Source organism: Platalea leucorodia (genome assembly GCF_965183815.1).
Source record: "Platalea leucorodia genome assembly, chromosome: 4".
Classification (NCBI taxonomy): domain Eukaryota; kingdom Metazoa; phylum Chordata; class Aves; order Pelecaniformes; family Threskiornithidae; genus Platalea; species Platalea leucorodia.
In genome coordinates this window covers 25,502,810-25,526,344 of record NC_138826.1, presented here as the reverse complement: position 1 = coordinate 25,526,344, position 23,535 = coordinate 25,502,810, and positions in this window count along the sequence as shown.

Sequence of the window (23,535 nt, the reverse complement as noted above, 5' to 3'; positions counted from 1 at the left end):
CATCTTTCCCCGTATTTTTAGTCTGGACAGATCATTCTGTTGTACTTGAAGATTCACACACTCTCGTGCAACTGTTTTATTTCACCCCTCGCTCAGCAAGCCATGCAACAAAAGCCAGAGAAGAGTGAGCTCTGTGTACTGTCAGTGCTACATAGCTCTGACTATTATTTCCGCTTGATGGCTTTGGTTTTATTCAAGGATTATTCAGTTTGGGAATAATGGGAGATTTACATGCTTGCACACAGGTCAAATGACAGTCAGAATGCACACGTGTTGCAATTTTTTCACCTGCAGATTATTCCTGGTGACTGTTATTTTAAAGCTTCCCTAACTGGCAATGGCAGAAATTACAGTTTGAATCCTTCTGTTTGCATATGGATGCTGATGTCCTCCTGGTGTTCCAGCGGGACATTGCTTTGATACTGAATGATAAACTGTTTAAAATAATATCAGATTAGCTTTTCTAAAGAGCAATTCTTAAACACACTGAATAGGTCCCTCAAACTCAAACTTATTGGAAAAATCAAAGTTTTTTCCAAGTAGCTATTTCTTAAACTGTTACCATGCTATTTTGAGTTTTAGACAAACTCAAGCAAATGAAGATCCACCATAATGCCTTCCCCTCTAACCATAGAAACAACTACAAATGCTTTGCCATTATTCCTGGTATTTCTAAAGGGTTCAGTAATCATTTGGAGATATTAAAAAGGAAATAAGCAGAGCTCTATGCTGATTTTTCTCCATAAAAAAGTAAAATAAAAACTTGAATTTCACCACCTGTCCTGTAACAAAGCAGGGAAAGAAATGACAGTTTTACAGCTTCTGAGGAGTTACTGTGACTGGTTGAAATACAGCTGTGAATTCTGGATGTAAATAATGAGAAGACAATGTAGGAAACACACATTGCCTTATTGATCAAGTTATTAATTTTTAATGATGATGTACACACAGGCAGGCTAGGAAACTTACTAGCACCTAATTTAATTTTCAAGTTTGTGTTTCTTAAAACCATATACTACTACCCAGACAAAGATGAAAGTATGCAAAGTATTCTCCAGCACTTTTGGGGTCTTTGGGATTGAGTATCTCCTTAGAGATATTCACAGTCATGTGTGATCAAGCCTAGTGCCTGCAACACCAACAAAACTCTCTGGCACGGGTTACACAGGGGTAAAAATTAAAAGGAGTAGAATGGTCTCTTCCACCTCCTCCTTAACATGTAGCCATGGGTGTGTGGGGAGAGGAGAGAAAGTTGGTGGTAATCCCAAAATGGGGTTCCTAAATGCACTTAACAGAAGCAACAGGATAATGGACGCTCCAGCTCCATCAGCTGCACACCAGCAGGGAGCAACCCCTCCGCTTACTTCAGGATCTTGCCACTTTGTCCTTCCTGAGCAGAGTATTTTGGTCACAGCATGGAATCCTTCCCTCAGCTCTTAACCCCTTCTGAGATTTCCTAGGGATGCAGGATGCATGCCGAGGGACAAGTCTTTGGAACAGGAGCTTTAAAACAGAGCCCTATTATTCAGTGACCGTAATAGATCAGATGGCTTTTTTGTTTGCTTGATTTTAACAAAGAAGAGCTCCATCATAAATCTTAACTTCAAATTTGATTGCTTTATAATATATCATACTGTGATGTAACTGGCATCTGCACTTGGCTCTTATTAGGTGATGCCATATGGTACAATTAGAAGCGGAGACAGAGAGTGCCATTTAAATAAGTTAAACTTCATTCATCTATGATTAAACCATCCTCATTTATCTGCGTGCATTCCAGACCCTAATTTAACCACTAAAGAAATTCCCATTTGATGCTGCGTATATCTTTTGTATTTTTGAAACTCTAAATCAGTAAGCTGGACTCCAACTATAATTTGTATATGTTGTTTGTTTTCTTACTAACATGGTTTCGCAGTCTATCACAGGGTTAGCGAGATCGGGAAGTTGTGTGAAGTTTCCAATACCTCATGTCCTCAAAGCAAGCAAGGGCTCTTTTACACATTGCTTGCCTCCCACTGAGAGATCTACACAATTGAATTAAACTTTGTCTTGCGATACCCACATTCTAGCTATGGCACAAAATAAATCTACAGGTTATCAATAAAGGATTTTTAATTGGCAAGACTGTTTTATTTATTCATTGGAAGATAAGTGAGTCCTAGAATGCCTTCTTTCCCAGAAGGTTAGGGGGTTGCACACAACTCACAAATCTTTCTTGATAATCCTTTACTTGAACCAGAAATTATATTATGCTTTTGTTCTTTCATGCCTAAAACTGACCAAGCGGGTGATGATTTATTAAGCTAGAGTCTTGAGTCTCCTGCCACACAACCCACTTAGTCACAGTAATGGCTATGAAACAGATCATGCATTCTAAGATAGGCTATAATTTGTGTTAAAGAAACTTGTCTGTTTCAATTACCAAATTTAATTTGCAAAGGCCTATGAAAGGTTATGAAGTAAAAAGAAACAAAGCACCTAAACTTCAGGTTGTAATGCTATGTATTACATATACACAGAGAGCAGAAGAGAAAATAAGAATTTGGAATGGACCCAAAAGATTAAAAACAATGCTTTCACATAACTAAACATTAAGCAGACCCTTGCAAACACATAGCATTCTTCCAGTTTACAGTTTTGCATCCTGAGTCTCTGTTTACAGGTAAAGGCAATCATATGCTTTTATACACTTCCTCAGTGAAAGACTGAAATTGGAGCCCACTTACAGAAGATGATGCTTTTCTTGAAGGACTGATTCTTGGTTGTAAACGAAGTACCATGCATTTTTAGGTGCTGAATAAAAACATCTTAAATTTGAATTTTAGTCTCATTGATTTCAACTTGCATCCAAGGTTATATGCATGACAGAGTAATTTAAGCTGGTGCTTAAAAACTGGTTTTTTTGGAGAATGCATCAGGAAAAAAAAAAGCATCTTTACCATTTTCAAATGTAGTTTCCAGCTACTCCAAATTATTTTGAATATACCAATTCATTAAAACTCACTTTAGTAATATGTCTGGAAAAGACTGAGGCAACCTTAATGTTAGTTTTCACAGGTTAACAGTCCAATCTTTTACTTTGAAACAATGGATAATAGAAGATATTATCTATTATGACCATTGCATTAGATTCCACACACTACTTACTATAGAGATGAAAAAGGAGATGAGAAGAGGCACTTTTGGAAGTTTCTCCAACATAAAGCTATACATTGACCTCAAATATCACAATAGCTTTATGATTTTCTTTTCCTGTGGGAATGTGCAGTTAGGAGGAAGGAATGCTAACTGGGGGGAAGCAAACAGAAAGGCAGAAAGACAGAGTGAAAGAACTGAGCAGATCAAAGTGGAAGATGCAAGGGACAGGCACGGGTGAGATGCAGATGGTGAGGAGAAAGTTCAGCGAGTTCATAGCTAACAGAAGCTGGCAGTGGACAGAAACAGGCTCATAGGTACAGCCCCAGCCAGAACCTGACATCCTCATGACAAGGGGACGCTTGCCAGGCTCACTTGGCTCATTTTAAGTGTGAAGGGGCCACTTAGTTCCTGCCACTGAAATCGATTAAGTTTCATCAAATTATTTCAATAGCCAGAATCAAGACTTTCCATCCAAGTTTAATCTTATATAACATTTGCTTGTCCAGGAGAATGAGAGAACTAGATTTAAGCCTCAGTCACACATGTATCAATCAGGCCAGCAGGCTGGGTGGGAATTTCTTTAATTTGCAACTTTGCCATTACAATATGTGTCTAAGAAAAGGGAGATGCAGTACCTTTTTGCCCATGCCCACAAGCTCCTTTTGTGATAACTCCAAGCAAACTGTTTCAATTAACTCTATTTCAGCTTGTTCTGTAAAATAATTACAGTAATATTTGCTCACTCAGAGTATCGCAAAGGTATACTGGAGTTCGCAATATAAATTTTGATCCCTGGACTGCAGCTGTTACTTGCTGAGATTATTATTATGTAGCAATTGATTCAGACCTAGAAAGTTTCTATAAGAAAATTGAGAGGCTGCCGAGCCATTTTAGTCACTTTTGAAATATTCGTGAGGGATAGATGCAGATCTATTCTAAATGGAGAGAGATGAAGTAAAGGAACAGGTAGGAGATGAAGCAGTTGTGACCACAGCCCAACACACAGCACTGCATACTTCACTGACTGGTATTACTCGTGGGTGACAAAGCCCCACAGGATGATACACACAAAGACACAGGCTTGAACACAGATATATACACCTGCACCCACTTAACAGCTACACACTTAAAATACTGACATTCTTTTCCTGTTTCATCTCCACTGCTCATTCAGCACCCTGAACTGAGATACATTTTCAATATATTTTATAGTAGCTACTTTTTAGAAATTGCCTTGCATTCTTCACAACACATTATTTCAAAGCGGCACTCTAAAATGCAGAGATTGCTGGATAAGATTAAATGTTTTTGCCAAGATAAAAAAAAAAATTACTCTGAATTTTAGGCCCAGTAATCTTGTTTCTTTTAATGATTGATGAGAGATCACTATTGAAACCTTCAAGTGAGTCAGCAGTGCATGCAGCAGAGATCAAGTATTGCAAGTGCAGAAACACATACACCAGAAAAATGGTCTTGAGACTTCCCATTAAAATATATCCCCTTACACCTGGATAGAAAAGAGGCACAAAGAAATCACCTGAGGCTTTTTATAAAGTATTTCTATCACAAGAATTACAACAATGAAAAGATGCTGTTATTAAAAGATATAAACAAAGAAGTAGTAAATTATCATGTTTAGTGAAATTAATGCATTAAATCCTCTAGGGTCTCTACGATTTAAAGTTAAAGAAGTCTTTGCGTTGTAATAGCACAGATATTACTAACCATCTTCAGCTGGCCAAGCTATGAGTGAAATTCCTGTAATAAAATAGCACCATTGTGGAAAAGTTTCACATAAAAAAGATGTTGTATTATCCAAGGGCTCAATGTTGACTGAAGTCTGACCCACATATACAACTGGCAGGTCTATTCAGGGGATGTTTGTGTCAGGAACCGCAAGATAGGGTACTATATGTGCAAATACGGGTTTTTTTTCTGCAAGTATGCTTTTGAAAATATGATGCCAACAAGTCTATGTAAAAATGGCTGCTCTTCATAGGAACAAAGAAGCCTATGTGCAAAAAAAGGCAAGGGCCTTTACTAGTCATTAGCTTTTACTTTTCTCTTTGTTTGTTTATTTTCCTTAGAGAAACCACATCAAATAATGGGAAAAATTCCCCATGAATAGACAACATGAACATCAATGTACAAAGAGCTCTTCAAGTTATTTAGACAATATTTTAAAATAATAAAATATTGCAGAACTGATAATCCATTTTTAATCATAAAAATCTGGGGTAAATTTTTTTACAGGGAATTATTCTGCCATTTTTATGAAGGTCTCTTTCAGTTGGTCAGAACATTTTTTGATGCTGAAAAGGACATAATTTGTGCTATACGAGTTTTTCCCTGACAACCTCTTGCATGGCAGGTCAACCAAAGACAAATTGTTTATTTCAAGCTCTACCCATACTTGACTGCTGAATGCTGGTCTCACAGGATCTTGTAGAGGGAAAATGCTCATTTCCCTAAACAGACAAGGCACCCACACAAGTTTGTGTGGGGCCAACTTTCCACTGAAATTGTTCCATGGAATTTGATGCTATTTAAAATGACTATTGAAGTGAGAAAATGGACATGCTTTTTGACTGGCTGTTAGGAATCACTCTAGAGATTTTACAGAAGCATGGTTGCAAATCATGTTACCCTTAAAATCTATTCACTGCCATCTTAAGCGAGTACCAAAATACATTTTAAAAGAAAGATGAAGGTCCTCACAGAATGATTAGAGAACCCCAGGCAAATACATGATAGGAAATTATGACTGAATACTAGCTGGGATGAATGGGCATGCATGAGTAGAGATGGCAAAGTTAAAGGTGCTCAAAAATGGGAGCAGTCCTAAGCAAAGGCTGGAGCCCAGACTCTCTCTCTGCTTGGTCCTATCATTTGCTAGGTATTTGTCAAAGTTGGAAAGCTACATTCATTTACACTTGCTACTGATTTGGTAGCAGAGGTTTAGAAAGAGGTTGAATGCATAAGCAAACAGAGCCATGCAAACATAATCTGTCAGATATTGTAAGTGAGATGGGCTTTCTAGTTCTGCCTTGGAAAAACTGATGTTTCGCCTTGCTATAATGCTCCCAGACTGCAAAGGCAAAAAAAAAAAAAAGTTTTCAGCCACTTGGAACTTCTGCTTTGGATGATCGAAGAAACTTTCTCAGACATTTGCAGGAGAAGCAGCTAAGAGTGCACATGAAAGACATTATTAGGGGACACTTGACTAATTGTCCAAGACAGAACACATACTGGAGAGCCCTTTGGTCTCTGGAACCCAGCAAAAATGAACAGCAGAAACAACAGGACCTGAATAGCATTGATCAGTTCTGATGTGTGAAGAGTTCCCAAAGTCAAAGGTTACTTTTTTCCTAATCATTAGCTGTTTAGACAATGCTGGTTTATCCCGAGGAATGTGAGGAGCACAGGTGGAAAGGAGTTGGGTGGTGAAGGGGGAAAAAACCCCAGACTACAGAAGATGAGAAAACTGAACTGTAAAAGAAGAAAAAAAACCAAACAAAAATAAAAAACAAAACCAAAAAAACCCAAAACACCACCACCAAAAAAAACCCTCCACAAAACCCCACCAACCCAAAACAAACAAAACAAAAAAAAAAAAAAAAAAAAAAAAAACAAAAGAACCCCAAACCAAAAATAAAAAACAAACACCATATGGACCATTGAGATCCCTGAACTAGAGCTGGCTTGGCTCTGGAAGTGTATGTAGTACAGCACTCCCCAGCTAGCACTGGAAACAGCACAAAGCATAATCTCTGCACTCACAAAAGTTCACCCACAGCCTGGGTAGTCTGGACATGGCTTAGAGTTATTTACATGTATAAATTACCAGAAAAATATTTATGGCAGGGAAGTTTATACTGAAGCTTTGACAAGGTCACCTTTACTACCAGCTATTGGTTGAAACCCTAGAGTGTTTGCTTTGCAACCAACACAGAAGTTGTCTTTTTAAACTCCATAACAGCCAGGAAGCCATCCAAATGCCTGGCTTCCTACTCCAGTCTGCATAATGAGGTAGGTTCTCTGCCTTGGCTGTGAACCTTGTGAACCCGCTTTGGCTTACCTTGGCTGAGGGTTAAGTATCTGGGAAGACTGAAATCTTCCCACCAAAGTGCTTAAAAGACACATAGCCTTAAGTTTACATATAGCTTTTTGTGGTGTGCAGCCCAAGCATGAAATTTTTTGCCTTCCTTTATCTCTCTAAAATCTTGGCCACACCCTGCTTCAGGCTTCTATGCTGCAAGAACAGTGTAACTGTGACTTAAGTAAGAGAGTTGTCTTCTTCCTTTAGCTGATATACACTCAGTGCAACTTTGGCATACTTCAGAGATGGCACGAATAGCACATTTTCACCTCAGGTCTACCTGTCCAAGTGCTTGCTGCTTACTCCTCTGACCTTCCTCAGACATGCTCCAACATGGACACAGTAGCCAGTACTGAGCTCCTTTCAATTATGTTTTTTCCAGTCTCTCTGCACTCAGCTTACTACAATTTCTTTCATGTCTACTTCTCAGGTATTTATGACCCAGCCAACAGGCAATTACACCTCATAGATAGCCCAGAATGATCAGCAAAATACACAGAAGTGGCAGACTTGTAAGAACCGAACTTCATGCTCAACACCCCTGTACTTTCCTGTTAAAACCGAGTAGAGAAGTGTCCATAAGACATACTTATGCTTATCCTTAAGCTGCTGATAATTTTTCTGCTTTCAAAACATTTTACTCTTCGGTTCAGAGTTTATGCTTCTTCCATTTCGTTCCCAGAGTGAATGTAAACTCAACAAATTCAGCCACTTTTTCAGCAATTTTCTAACCCTTCCACTATTCTTTCTGAAATGCAGTACAGCTGTCAGTAATCAGCACAAATAGGTCATGAGCAGAAATGGGATGGCTCTAAATCTCCTAGACTTTATAACCCCTGCTGTGGGACTTTGTGGGGTTTCAAGTTGGGTTTTTTTTGTTGTTTTTGTTTTGTTTTTGTTGTTGTTGGGGTTTTTTTTATTTTTTGCAGCTTTTAGTGAAGAGTCTGTTTGCTGGAGTTTGTACGTGGATCTTTCACCTAGGAAATCTACTCTGTAAAACAGTTTTGAATGCAGATCCACCAATTTAACTCTGGGTTGTTTGGTTTTGGTTTTTTTTTTTTTGTTTGTTTGGTTGGTTGGTTTTTGGTGTGTTGGGTTTTTTTTTGTTAACCTAAGCAAGGATGTATTCAAGCGTCCTGAACATCAACACTCTTCCACTCTCCTACCACCAAATAAACCTCCAGGCTCCATTCATCAAACTGCATTCTGATGTTATTCAATAACTGGCTGAGGAGAGTCAAGTGAAACAGCCATCCAAGTCAATAAACTCTGATACCATGGTTTGGGGTTGTTGGGTGGGTTGGGGTTTTTGCCAAAAACTTGAACCTTAAACCTGCCCCGTTGAGACTTCTGCTTGTGCATCTTCAGTAAGAGCTTAGCATTTGGGAATTTTCAGTGTTACAACTTCGCTTGCATTTAGGTGTTTCAGGCAAAACACTCGGAATACAAAGCTTTAACAATACCTTGGTTAGATTTTTGGAAACATAATTACCAGGACACAGTTAGCACTGGGAATCATGATAGTCACCAGTACCACAGCAGTTATCACCAAAGGATCTCAAAGCACACCATAAACCACCATTAGGTATCATAACACCTTTAAGATTTAGGCAAAACAGTGCAAAAATACTTGAAATAGTTTCAGGGTAGGGAAGGATACCTCTGCATATATCACACTTGTGCTCAGAGTTAAGCTGATTTCACTCTTTTGCCCTTGTTAATCAAGATCCAACAGAAGTGACAAATCAGAAAGGAGGTCAGCTCAGAGGGTAACAGCAAACTGATACAGATAAGCAGGCTGAATGTTTTAACAGCCAGTTATTCTTGGGGTACCCAGAACCATTTAACATCATTTTAAGAAACCTTTAGTTGGCTATGCCACTCCATAGAAAATACAGAGAAAGGGAAGGTGGTAATATATTACTGTGTTTTGAGGAGCATTTTTCAAGCATTTCCTTTAAATACTTTTTAGCATTAAAAAATAAAACCACACAGTTAAAACGTCACAAGCAAAAACGTGATAAAATAAATCTCCTAGACCACACAGTTTCTGCTGTGGGCCTTTTTAAGTAGGGAGGATGTTTTGTGGGGAGGGGGGGGTGCTATAACATCAAAGAAAATTGGGGAAGGAGAAAAATGCTGGAAACTTAGCTACAGTACAGATGAGACAGAAAGAACAAGTCTCTTTACACCTCACATAAAGGTCTACTAACAGCCTTTTTCACACAAGCCTGTTTAATCTAGTGTATTTTTTAGGAAAGAATCCTTCTGGAGGGAAAACGTGCCAGACCCATCTCACAGGTCTTCAGAGGTGGGTGCACAGCCACAGGCCTGCTCCTCTGGGAAAGGAGGCTGAGGATTGCATGGTCCTGATACTCCCCTGCCCACTGGTGGTCAGCAGACATGGCTTGCCCTCTGCCTTTCTTTCCTTTTATTTTATTGTTGTATTGCTATTTTTTATTGTACTTGCAGAGGAACAACGAAGATGGAACACTGTAAATACTCTAATTTTTACCTAGCTAAGATCCTCCCTGGATGACTCCTGCTGCCTTCTCCTCCCAAGACAGGTGTTGGAATTCATATTGAAACTTTTAAAAATTAAAGCTCATTTATACCAGCTACCTTCAAAAGGCCTCAGCAATAATTCTAAATCAAGCTTTGATGTACTATAGATTGCTACGTTTGAATTAAACATTCCCCAGTAATACTCTTCTATTGTTTAGGTGAACAATTATGTACAGATGCATCCCTGCTTCAGTGCAGACTCAGTTGTGTACAGACAACTGACTCTGAATAGGTCTCTGCAAAAGTAATTAACTAGTCTGATTAGGATATTGATTATATACTACCATTTTTGGAGTTCTGAAAAATCAAACTGATGATTTTAAAGGTAAAGGTAATTGAGTAAGAGAAGAACAATCATTATACCTTTCAACACCCTCTGTATAAAAGAGGCATCATCCCAATATACAAATGGCGTTTAATTATACAGTTATTAAACATCACTAGATTTTCAGCCAAATAATTTTTAAGTGCAGCAATGTAGAAGGAAATGCCCTACAAAAAGCTGTGAAAGGATCTGGACGTTCCAGAAAAATATCCAGAATTACAGATAACAGTATCTATAATACTATTGCACTGTTTACCATTACTAATGCTATTTGGTTCCCTGCTACCAACTGGTTTTCTTTCAGGCCCCTCATCCTGACAACACAATACGATTCCTAACAGTTACCCAGTGATGTAACTGATGTTAAATGATCTGGCTAAACTTTACAAGCATGAAGCATAATTTGGGGTGAAAGCAAGTGGTGTCAGAGAGAGACTCCACCACAAAGACCGAAGTAGAATTTCTATGGGAGAAAATGCCACAAGAATGTAAGAGGGTCAGTTCTGCAGAATGACTTTATAATCCCCAATTTATATCATGTGTCATGAGGCTTAAGTTTATTAGTGTGTGTAAAGACTTCAGGATGATTTAAAACTAAAGATTACTAAGCAGCAGATGAAGCACAACTAGCATCTCCCTGGTACGAATTTCTAGAGATATTAAAGACTATCCACCTTGCAAAAAGGCACAGTTCTCAACAGGTATAAACGAAGCCTGAGTTGCTAGGGATACACCAACCCCAGAAGCTACAAATCAGCAACACAAGGAAAAATATCAATTTATGATATTTTTCACTTTTAACAATAATAGAACATATACTTATTAGTTTGGTATTGTATAAGTGGTGCAGAAGTTGCACCCAAGCTGACATCCTGACAGAAAATAAGACAAACATATTGAAAAATACTGTCTAATCACAGTAAAATAAATGTCACATTTCTGTTGCTCTGTACAATCATTTCCATGTTAACTGTTTTAAAACCGTATTTGGATCCAATACTGCTTAACAGTTGGGTGTGGGATGCAATCCCGAAGAACTCCTCTTATAAAATTCAACACAAGATATCATATTCAGGGAAAGTGCATACCAAAATCTTCCTAAGTCTACTTCAACATAAAAGGTATTTGCTTTTACAGTATTTGCAAGTGTGGTTCTAGTGTCCAAACTCAGTGCTGAGAATGGAGGATACAACAGATGTAGAAAATGGCTGCTGCTGCTTCTTTTTTTTTAATAAGGAATCAATGTGTGCTGGTTTTGGCTGGGATAGAGTTAATTTTCTTCATAGTAGCTAGTATGGGGCTATGTTTTGGATCTGTGCTGAAAACAGTGTGGATAACACAGGGACGTTTTCATTACTGCTGAGCAGTGCTTACACAGAGTCAAGGCCTTTTCTGCTTCTCACCCCACCAGTAAGCAAGCTGAGCATGCACAAGAAGCTGGGAGGAGACACAGCCAGGACAGCTGACCCCAACTGACCAAAGGGATATCCCATACCATGTGACATCATGCTCAGCATACAAAGCTGGGGGAAGAAGGACGAAGGGGGGAGACAGAGTGATAGCATTTGTCTTCCCAAGTAACCATTACACATGATGGAGCCCTGCTTTCCTGGCGCTGGCTGAACACCTGCCTGCTGATGGAAAGTAGTGAATGAATTCCTTGTTTTGCTTTGCTTGTGTGCAGCTTTTCCTTTACCTATTAAATTGTCTTTATCTCAACCCATGAGGTTTTTTTTCCACTTTTACTCTTCTGATTCTCTCCCCCATCCCACTGCGGGGGAGTGGACAAGCAGTTGTGTGGTGCTTAGTTGCCAGCTGGGTTTAAACCACATAGAATCATAGAATCATTTAGGTTGGAAAAGACCCTTAAGATCACTGAGTCCAACGTCAACCTAGCACAGCCAAGTCCACCACTAAACCATACCCCTAAGCACCATGTCTACATGTCTTTTAAATACCTCCAGGGATGGAGACTCAACCACTTCCCTGGGCAGCCTGGTCCACCAGCCTGGCAGCTTGATCACCCTTTCGGTGAAGAAGTTTCTCCTAATATCCAAACTAAACCTCTCCTGGTGCAATTTGAGGCCATTTCCTCTCATCCTATTGCTTGTTACTTAGGAGAAGAGACCAACTCCCCCCTCGCTACAACCTCCTTTCAGGTAGTTGTAGAGAGCAATAAAGTCTCCCCTCAGCCTCCTCTTCTGCAAACTAAACAACCCCAGCTCCCTCAGCCACCCCTCACAAGACTTGTTCTCCAGACCCTTCACCAGCTTTGTTGCCCTTCTTTGGACACACTCCAGCACCTCGATGTCCTTCTTGTAGTGAGGGGCCCAAAACTGAACACAGTGTTCAAGGTGCCGCCTCACCAGTGCGGAGTACAGGGGGACGATCACTTCCCTAGTCCTGCTGGCCACGCTATTCCTCATACAAGCCAGGATTCTATTGGCTTTCTTGGCCACCTGGGCACACTGCCAGCTCATATTCAGCTGACTGTCGACCAACACCCCCCAGGTCCTTTTCTGCCAGCCACTCTTCCCCAAGCCTGTAGCATTGCATGGGGTTGTTGTGACCCAAGTGCAGGACCCGGCACTTAGCCTTCTTGAACCTCATACAGTTGGTTTCAGCCCATCAATTCAGCCTGTCCAGGTCCCTCTGTAGGGCCTTCCTAACCTCTAGCAGATCAACACTCACACCCAACTTGGTGTCATCTACAAACTTACCGAAGGTGCACTCAATCCCCTCAGCCAGATAATTGATAAAGATATTAAACAGGACTGGCCCCAATACTGAGCCCTGAGGAATACCACTTGTGACCGGCCGCCAACTGGATTTAAATCCATTTACCATAACTCTTTGGGTCTGGCCATCCAGCCATTTTTTTATCCAGTAAAAAGTACGCCCATCCAAGCCATGAGAAGCCAGTTTCTCCAGGAGAATGCTGTGGGAAACTATGTCAAAAGCCTTATTAAAGTCCAGATGATCCACAGCCTTTCCTTCATCCACTAAGCAGGTCATCTTATCATAGAAGATCAGGTTAGTCAAGCAGGACCTGCCTTTCATAAACCCATGCTGACTGGGCCCGATCACCTGGTTGTCCCATATGTGCTGCATGATGGCACTCAAGATTATCTGCTCCATAACCTTCCCCGGTGCCTAGGTCAAACTGACAGGCCTGTAGTTCCCCAGATCCTCTTTCCGACCCTTCTTGTAGACGGGCATCACATTTGCTACCTTCCAGTCAACTGGGACCTCCCTAGTTAGCCAGGACTGCTGATACAGGATTGAAAGTGGCTTGGTGAGCACTTCCACCTGTTCCCTCAGTACCCTTGGGTGGATCCCATCCAGCCCCGTAGACTTGTGTGTGTCTAAGTGGTGTAGCAGGTTGCTAACCACTTCCCCTCGGATTATGGGGGCTTCATTGTGCTCCCCGTCCCTGTATTCTAGCTCAGGGGGCTGGGTACCCCAAGAACAACTGGTCTGCCTATTAAAGGCTGAGGCGAAGAAGGCATTAAGTACCTCAGCGTTTTCCTTGTCCTCTGTCACTATGTTTCCTTCCTCATCCAATAAAGTACGGAGATCCTCCTTAGCTCTCCTTTTGTTGTTAATGTATTTGTAGAAACATGTTTTTGTTGTCTTTTACAGCAGTAACTACAACACAACGTAAAAAAGAAGTGAGACTGGGGTATAAAAAGGGAGCTTGAAAATGAGACAATTACCATCTGAAACCTCTATCCCTCTGATGTTTTCCAACACCATGGGGGAATGCAAGGCCTGAACCAACAAGATGCTGAGTGGCCTCAGCTTCCACAAATACTAGAAGGAATGAAGGATACTCAGCCTTCAGTAGCAGGAGTCCAAAACCTGATGGGACCTGACACCCACCGTGCATGTAGTATTCCTGAGCTGTGGCTGGCTGCAGAATGTTGTCCTTCCAGCAGTAACAAGTGTCAGATGTGAGGCAGGATTACACAGCTTCAAAACAGAGCATGCCCTGTTGCCCTCTAGAACATTAGCCACATCTTTGGTTTTTATTCATGTAACTGTACAAGTCTCAGTCAAATTTGACTTCTACTTGTATAAGTCTATGAAGAATCTTGCATTAGAGGGCCTGCACACATCCTGGATCACTACAGAAGGTCCATACTAACTACTTCTGACATGGAGTCACTGCAAGTTGTTGTAGAAAGTCAAGGACCTGATTCTGCTTCCAATTATAAACATCCAAACCCCACTGTCTCTAGAGCATCACTTTGCCCTAAGGTTTATTTATGACAGCACATGTTGATTGAGTGAGCTAAATGTTAAATTCTATACGGTAAGCAGATCAGAAGGATAAAAGCACAAAGCATGATAAACTTACTGAGTGTGCAAGCCTGACTTATAAATCCCTCTCCTCCAAAAGAGTTTCCTCCATACTCAAGCAAAACAAAGACCAACAATAGTATTTAAAAGGGAGGGGTGGGGAAGAAGTTTTGCTAGCTGAAGGAGGTATGCCACCTCAAGAAGAACAACTGCAACCACCAGCTGAAGTGATTTCAGAATCTAGTTACAGATGCTGACGCTGTATTGCCAAGGTGATGAAGAAGAATCCTTCCAAGGGTATTTAGAAAGAGTGTTCAGGTTGCACATGCTTAGAGTTAGTATCAACAGCCTTAACTTATTACGGTATTCTAGCAATTTGACATAAAATAACACCCAACACTATAATTTGTCTTAATATTTACCCTTTCAGCAGTACTGGAGGAATGAAATTAAATGGTTCCAGTTCTCTGATGTTCACAATACACTTGAAAGCACTGGAGTGCTTTTCACTTTCCAAACAAGTGATGCACACCATTCCTGAGGAATGCTGTCACGTGGCTGCGCTAGCACAGCAATATATCTGAAAGGATAATTAGACGCCAGAATAATCAGAGGCAAAATATCATTTTCGGGAATTCTTAAAAGAAATTGTTTTGGTACCAAAGGCTTTGGGAATGCCATCTTACTGACAGAAGTCAAATCATCTTATCCAATACTTGACTAGGTAATCGATAATCCTAGCCAGAAAGGGTTTGGATTACTACTCCCACTTTGGTTTTGCTTTTATTTTTGCTTCTAAAATTGAAATCCAGGAGCTTTTCAGAGAAGATTTCATTCTGACAGATAAAAGGAACGTGACGTTTCCCTGTCAGGGTTGGCAGATTAAAGACAGGATAACATTAGGAAGCATCTCTACACATAGAACAACCCACCAAGACAGAAATCTGCATCCATACGCTCTTAAGGAAAATTATGGTGACACATCACTGTGAAAAATCAAATATTAATGGAAAATGCAGCTCTTGTCTTCAAAATAAAAGTCATCTAAAAATCAGAGAAGGGAGATAAATTATCTTGCTATCTCAAGGCCCAAAGTAGTACACATGTACACACACTCACATACCGGTACATGTAAGGCATAGCTCTCATGCATTTAGCCCTGATCTCTTGTGTAACAAATTTCCCCAGGGAAATACACATATTTTGAAGAAAATATTTTTTACAACGTACCTAACAGGTGAAGCATTCCCTTGCGAGTCAACATCGGGTGAAAGACACCATCTTCCATTACAAGAATGTTGCATTTTTGCCTAATGACTTACAAGGCATTTCAAAGGTTGACATATTTTAAATTCCAGTAAGGGATAAGCCCCTGTAATGTGAGCCCAGACCATACCCCTAGGGAAAGGTCCAGGAGAGGGAGTCAAGTTATGGGGAGGGGCCTGGTTTCACTCCTCTTGACTGACAGATGTCTCAGCCACTCCCAGAACTGGGCTGAGAGAGGTTCCAGGAGCTGAGGCTGGGGCCTATAAATAGTGGCTCGCTGACTCTCTTTAGATTTTGTAACACTTGATGCAAGGCTTGACTTAAAGAGACTACAGTTTGCTGTTGGGTCGTGCATCAAATAGTGTGTTTACTACTTGGACCTTGTGTGTTGTTTCACCTTAACTCAGTCTCAAAGAATCTGTGAATTGGTTCCTTTCTAGCTTACTGGGATGGAACAGGACCTGCTAAAACTTGGTATACAAAGTGGGTCTCTGGTCTCAGAATTACCAATTTGTTTCTTAATACACAATTGCCCTGACTTCTCCATTGGAATAGCAGGGAGCCAGAAAGCAAGGACAAGGGTGGGTTTACATTTGTGATCTTCCTCTGTTCTTTTACTGGTAGGCATTTAATCTTACAAAGAGACACAAAACACTGTAATTAGTAATGAATGAAGGGGCAGGATAGCAACTGTGCTTTCTGAAAGCCTCAAATTCTTTTAGCGTACTACATTTGTGGCTTCTTCCCTCTTCTTTTTCCTGCAGTGCATTCTGAACCATCACTTCAAAAGCTGTTGTTTAGCTCATCATAAACATCATTTTCTCCTGCCCTCAGGACACCATCAATCCAAGGGAAGACACACCAGTGTGCTGTTGTCAGGGACACAGATGGCTGAAATCTGCACATTGATTCCACTGAATAGTTTTAATGTGGGATAAAGTAACCTAGCCCAGAATGAACTACGTGTAAATGAGAAAAAGAACAGTCAGAAATGTGCAGATTCAAGTAGCACCTGATATTCAAGAGCAATAACCCTAAGTCACAAGAAGCACCTTCCTTCAGTGGATCCATCTGGGATGGGAGCACTCATAAAAAGTATCAATTCAATGCCAGAACTGCAGAAATCTTATGGAGATGCTGCGTATGAAAAGCTAAGCAGGGTTTTAGGAGGGCTGCAGGTCTGATACCTGCTGTTTGGTCTATGCAATTTATTCTGGCAATGACAGTAAATGCTTGAAAAGAAAAGGTGCAGAGCTGGGCTCAAGTACAAACTAAAGTCTACAGCATCACAGAGGACTGAACAGACATACAACATGCTGCTTCTTATACCAGCTGCCTTTCCTACAGGAGGGCAGCTTTAAACCCTTCCCTCCTCCTACGCACCAGTATCTTTGTCCTTTTCATAGCATTAACCTCACTAAACAGTTATTTCTCCTGTCTTCAGTAACTCTGGAATACAAATGAAAGCCAGAGGGAGAGAGATGCAAGTAAAAGCTGGGACAGAGATGTAAGTAAGAGCCAGGAGAGCTCCGTAGAGTGAAACCAAGAGGAAGCAGAGAAAAGAGAAGAGAGCAGGGGAAGCCAAATGACACAGATGCAGTACCCACCTAGAAAAATTGCACATGGTCATAATTAAATTTTTAAAAAGGAAGGCATGAGAGAGATACTGGTAGGAGAGCTAAATACTGCCAATATAAAATCTATCTTCATCACTCAGAAGAATTTAACAGAAAGGTGAGGTCAGTGCTACAAGGACGCACAAGCACGACCATTATCCACCTTCCTCTGAGGAGAAAAAAAGAGCACACCAAGGTGAAAATGGATTTCGCTACTAAAGCAAATGCTGTAGATGTGTTAAGTATAGAAAGGATAGAAAGGCAAGTTGCAGAGGGAGCGCGCATGCAAGCACATACCAAGAAGCAGCATCAGATTACATTTATAGAGCATGGGAGATGTTAACAGAGGGGTCTCTGGAAGAGAAACACGAATAACTTTGATAACTAGTCCTTAATTTAACTCAGTGACTTAATGAGAGGAAGAGAAATGACACAGAAGGGAAAAACAATAGGACAAAAAGGAATGGCTTGAGTCCCTTATACAGACAGGCTATTAACTTAGCAGGAAGCTAAATACCATCCATGCTGGAGACAGAACCTCACTGCTGTTGCTCCTACTTCCAATTATTGTACAAACCCTCTCTTTACATTAGCAGTCCCCATAAAAACACCAGCTGACTTGTCATAGATGCGGTCCATTCCTCTGTTCCACATGAAGATATACAGTGAACAAAACTTCTTTGGCCAAGTAACATCACAAAGAACAGTAGACCACAAACAACAGTGAAGCTGAATAGGAAACACAGAAATATTTATATTGAAAACACAATCTGTGAATAAATAATCCACTCTATAAAACATACAACATTGTGACTAGAGACAGGCACAGATGCAAGACATACACAAAGAAGGGCCAGATCTTCTACTGCAGTAAGTTACACTACACCATTTTATACCCTAAGGATAAGACTTTCATATTTTTACTTTCATATTTAGGGAACTCAAATCTCAACAAGCTAGAGGGGCTCCAGCACCCTGCCATGCCAGCAGGACACAGCTGGCCAGCCACGATCAGAGAACAAATGCACGATGCCATACCCACACCGACAGGGTCACGTGCTGTCTCTAGGCATGGGTTGTTTAAGTGCAAACTTCCTTTGCAGGAAAGACAGACTGATTTATGGATGGCAGGGACCACAACACAGCCCTGTCCTCCCAGAAACAGGATAGAAACTTTGATACTTTACACAATTTTAAACTACATGCACTTTCCAAGTATCACTACATTTGGCTTGATCCCATTCGTGCTTTTTGAGTCTTTAGTATGGTCATTCACTGTGTTAAATAATCCAGACATAGGTTTCCAACACCACACAGGCACTTTTTGTACAGATGAGCTGCAAACTTTGGAGGCAGGCTCATCTGGCCACATAAACCCACATCTAAGATCAAGACTGTGTTCTGCCTCCCTGATTATCTATGAGGGCATCCCTAATAAAGTCCTTGAAACTCTCTTGGCTTAAGCAAAGCCACAATCCAGGCAGATCTTGCGAGAGAGGAATAGCAAAAGACAAATATTAATCTAATTTTCTTCTTAAAAATGTGTGATCTGGCAGGAATGGTCTGAGACTGTAACCAGCTAAATCCAGCTAGACATACAATAATAACAACAGGTTTGTCTGGAATGTCCATTAATTAAAAGCCTATTAATAATCAGGGTCCACCATACTTCCCTGACAGTGTACTGCCTTATGCTCCAAGTCACTCATTTAGATCCACATCTGTTGATCTGCTGGTATGCTCTAAATATCAATTTGAAACCATCAGATTGCCTCTAGCAATTATGCTCCACCATCGTTATAATTAATCTTTCTTAGTTTGCATAGCATCTTTGTAGTAAAATGCTTTCTAGAGAAGAGACATTTCTGGATGGAAAGAGAACTAGCATACTATCTATTATTTATAATGAGTAAAAGTTAATACAAATTAAGTCCCTCAAACAAATAAAACCAAAACCATCTGAAACCACAAAATAAGACTAAGAAAGTCAAAACCAACTTTATATATGACTTCAGAAAGAATATAATTCAGAAAGAGATTACAGCAAATAAACAAATGTGTAAGTATATAAAAAATAGCATGTAGGTAATGATACTTCAGCTTTGTCACATTTTATGTCAGAGCCACTGGACATCTATGGACAATGTTCCATGTCACATTTTGTGGCACTAAGGCACAGAAAAGTCAAAGGTCAAACATCAAATCTATGGCAGGGTTGCTTCTCCATCTCTCATATTACCCTCAAGTCTGTTAAACCAAATCCTGAAATCCTATTATGATATCACATACAAAATTTGAGAGTAAGTTCAATATCGTCTCAGAAAGATTTGAATCCCAAATCAACAAAAGAGAATCTTAAAGGAAATAAGGCAAGTAAAGAAGAGAGAACAATTATAAGGCTTTCTGTATGTTTGCATCCTTATCCTGAAACATTCACAATCAATTTCTATATGAACTGTATGTCTAGGTAGAGACTCTCAACTATTTAGGAAATTATTTCATAGTGACATGAATAATTTCTCCTACATACATATTCATTTTGGTACATAAACTGTGTATACTAATTGTATATGTGTATATACTAATTGTATACAACAAAATTAGTTTTGGTAGTAGAGTTAGTAACAGAGTTGCAGTGCTTGGAAACTGCTTATCACACTTGTCAAAATTTGCTGGGAGGTGCCAATGGTCTATTTACTTTCCAGTTTGCCCTGGGAACTCAGTTATCTGTAAATCAGCACAGCACTTTTGGCTTCCATAGTTCTTGCTGATTTATAGCTGACCCCTTTACACAACATTAAAAAAAAAAAAAAAAAACAGAGCAAGGCATGAGACCATTATTTAGGCTTCTACATCAGCACTTGGAGACAGGACGCACCAGTTTTACGGCTACTTCTGCAAATTGAATTATGCCTTACTGTGTGCTCACTGCTACATGCCATACAAAGTGGTATCCTATAGAGGAAAAATGACACTTTATAATTGTAAGCAGATTGTAATGCCTTAAAAGCAACATACGAAAGGAAACAATTAAGATAAAGGAGCCTCTTTCCTCACAGAGCTCATCTACTTTGCGGTACACATAGAGCAGACTCCAGAAACTAGGAAAACATCCTAGCCCTGCAAAAGAAGTTACACATCGAGTGCAGGGATCAATACAGACTGCAATGACTACTGCTGCTCCCAGTGCTGCACGGTGTCGGAGCGGAACTAGGGCTGCAAAAGGCCTGAGTGCAGATGCTGCTTTGACTTTCCCCCAGTATCATTTGGAGGTCCACAGCTGAGAGAAGCGGGATGCCAATTTTCAAACGTTTTTTTTTTTTAGAAAGGGTGGGGGAGGGGGGAGAAAAAAGCACTTCTCCAGCTAATGAATTTTCTTCCCAATAAATTTCCACTGTTGGCTGCAAAAATTCACACATTAGTGCAAACATTAAAAAAGCCAACAAAGAAGAAAAAAAAAAAAGCAAAACTTCTCTTCACATGCAAGCTTGCATTAAGACCAACATTACACAAATCAGCTGCAGATGTACTTATTCTAGAGCAGTATTTAAAAAACTTAAAGATATCAATCCAAAGGAGATATTTCACATGGAAGCTCTTGTACATCCAGAATACATTTCTCTGTTCTACCATAAGCCCACAGGGTCTCTCTAAGCTTACTACTTCCCACAGTAAAAATTATTTGCAAAAATATGTGACAATGCAAAATGCACTATGTAAGGAGCACTAATTCTTGGTGACATTAAGCAAACTGCATCAGAAACTGGAGAGGAAAACTTGAAAGCTATAAGTTTTACAAGTAACTCAAAACCTGCAGCAGCTGAAGTAGTAGCAGTCAAGAGAGATTTTGTTTTCATTTATGAGGGAGGGAAATTTATTCTTTTGATTTGGAGGTGCTGAAGGGAGAAAATTAGATTCCTTTTTCCTCGAAGCATCTTTGCCACTCCACTGTTTAACAGAAATCTACTGGACTCTAGGAAATGTTTAATCTCCTTTTTTGGAAGATGGGCAGATGTGACTGCTGCTAGCAAGTCAGATAAATCCTAAACTACTGTAAATCTATACAGCTCCATTGATTTTATTAGGATTAGATGTACAGAATGACTTGTCCTATACAGTTTCTCAGCAGAGAGTCCAGAGTACATACTCTGCTGGAAGTCATCCACACTAAACACGAACCTCACTAAAAAGCATCAGGATGCCTATATTGTTCCTGAGGGCTAATGGAAACAAGCAACCAGCACTTAACATGCTTCTCATGTTCTTGCAGCTAAAATGTCAATTGTGCCCTTTAAATCAGTAAAAAGTAAACTTATTAAGCAACCTGAACTGAAATAAATAGTGAAATGATTTACATGAAAGCTGTTCCAGGCACAAATTTGTGAATAAATGGGGGCTGTTTAAAAGTAAAAAAAAAAAAAAAGAAGCCTTCTGCTTTCTTCACTCCTGGCCACATGCTATCAAGATGTGATCAAGGTGCATTGTAGCTGACTGTCTCCAACCAAATTACAGTAGGGGCTTTAGGGTCCTACTTACAGCTGACATGTAACTTCATCAATCACATTTGTTTTCATCATAAATTACTGAAATCCCAAGACGCTTTATGGTTCACCACACTTCACACATCCCTGCTCCCCTTTTCTGAAATTTCTTCAGTAATAGAATATACATGAGGAAGAAAAAAGTTTAATCTATATTGGTTTAAACGCATAGCTTGTCAAAACAAGTTTTCCCTCCAGCTAACATTGAACTTTGTAATTATTCCTGAATGTTGCGTTTTAGAGACTGTCTCTCTGCTAATTTTATGGAGATCATGTTTTTCTACATCCTGACTACATGCCTGCCTCTCTCTGAATAAGCAGGAATAGCATGGCTTTTTAAAAGACACATCTCTCTCCCCTTTCACCTGCCTTCCCTCACATTTTTTATTCAGATATTTTAGCCCTCAGTTTTGTGGAGGCAAACCGCCATTTGACTTTGACAAGCAAAACCTCAAGGATAAGGACAAAAGCACGAGGTGAAACACTCATGCACATCCCAAGTTTGACAACTACGCTCTGCAACTGCACTCTAGTACAGAGATCAGATGTGAGTTTTAAGTGAAGCAGGGATTCGGGTAGAAGGGAAATCTTCCCATTTCTAAAGCTCTTGGGCATCACTTTCCTTCTACCCCAAGCATAAACACCTGAAAGAGCTACTTACAGAATAGCACTGTGGATAAAGCACTCACCAAGGAAGTTAGAGACCATGGTTCAAACCTACACCTTACTCCCAGGAGACTGTTCTGCCTACCAGGCTGTTGAAACGTCGTAGTGGGGCCATAGCTCCTCCTGAAAGTGTACTACTGTGCAGCCAAAGACGCAGGACGTGGCAAGACAACAAAAGCGTGTTATAGGCTAGTGTCCGGGGCACACGCTTGAGTGGGACAGGAGAGGGTGAAGCATGAGTGTAAATTAAAACATTTGCCCAAAATTACAAATATTTGACTCCTGCAAATAAAAGACCTAAATCCTGACAGAGAATTTATTACAGAGCATGTACCAAGTCTGCTTAAATTCAGTACACACATAACTATGCCTAGACTCAAAAAAAGTGAAAATTTCAAAATTAATATACTTTTTTTAAAAAAAAAAAAAGGATCTAAGATGTCCCTGTGATTGAAGGGCTGCAAATTACTGAATTATTGAATATGTTGTGAAGGATGCTCTCAGAAAACCCAAACATACGAAGAAATGTATTAGCTCATTTATAATCCCCATTAGAAGCCACCATCCCTGTGCCACAGGGCTGCACTGCAGCTTTTGCGATATCCGAGTTAGTCAAGCAGGCGAAAGGTCACCATTAAGAACGATCCTAGTATAATATTCAGATTTAATATTGAAAAATTAACACTCTTAAAGGCTAAGCAAGATAAGCTGATTACAGTAAATGGTTTTCCCTCTTGCACATTTGTAGAGAGAATGAAGAGAAGTCACACCAGAAGAAGGAAGAGGTGATACACAAAAGAGATCATGGCTGGCTGGAAAGAAAAGCAGAAATACGTGTGAACTGTTTTCCACAACGGCACAGTCTTCTTTCGATTTAGTTACCTTTTGTGTCAAGCTGGGAAGAAAGGGTCCATAAGGTATCAATACATCAGCATTTCGTTCTCTTCATGACCTTTCAGAGGTGAGCCCATCTACCCAACTAGGCAATTTCCCCTCTCCCCTCGCATTCCCCAA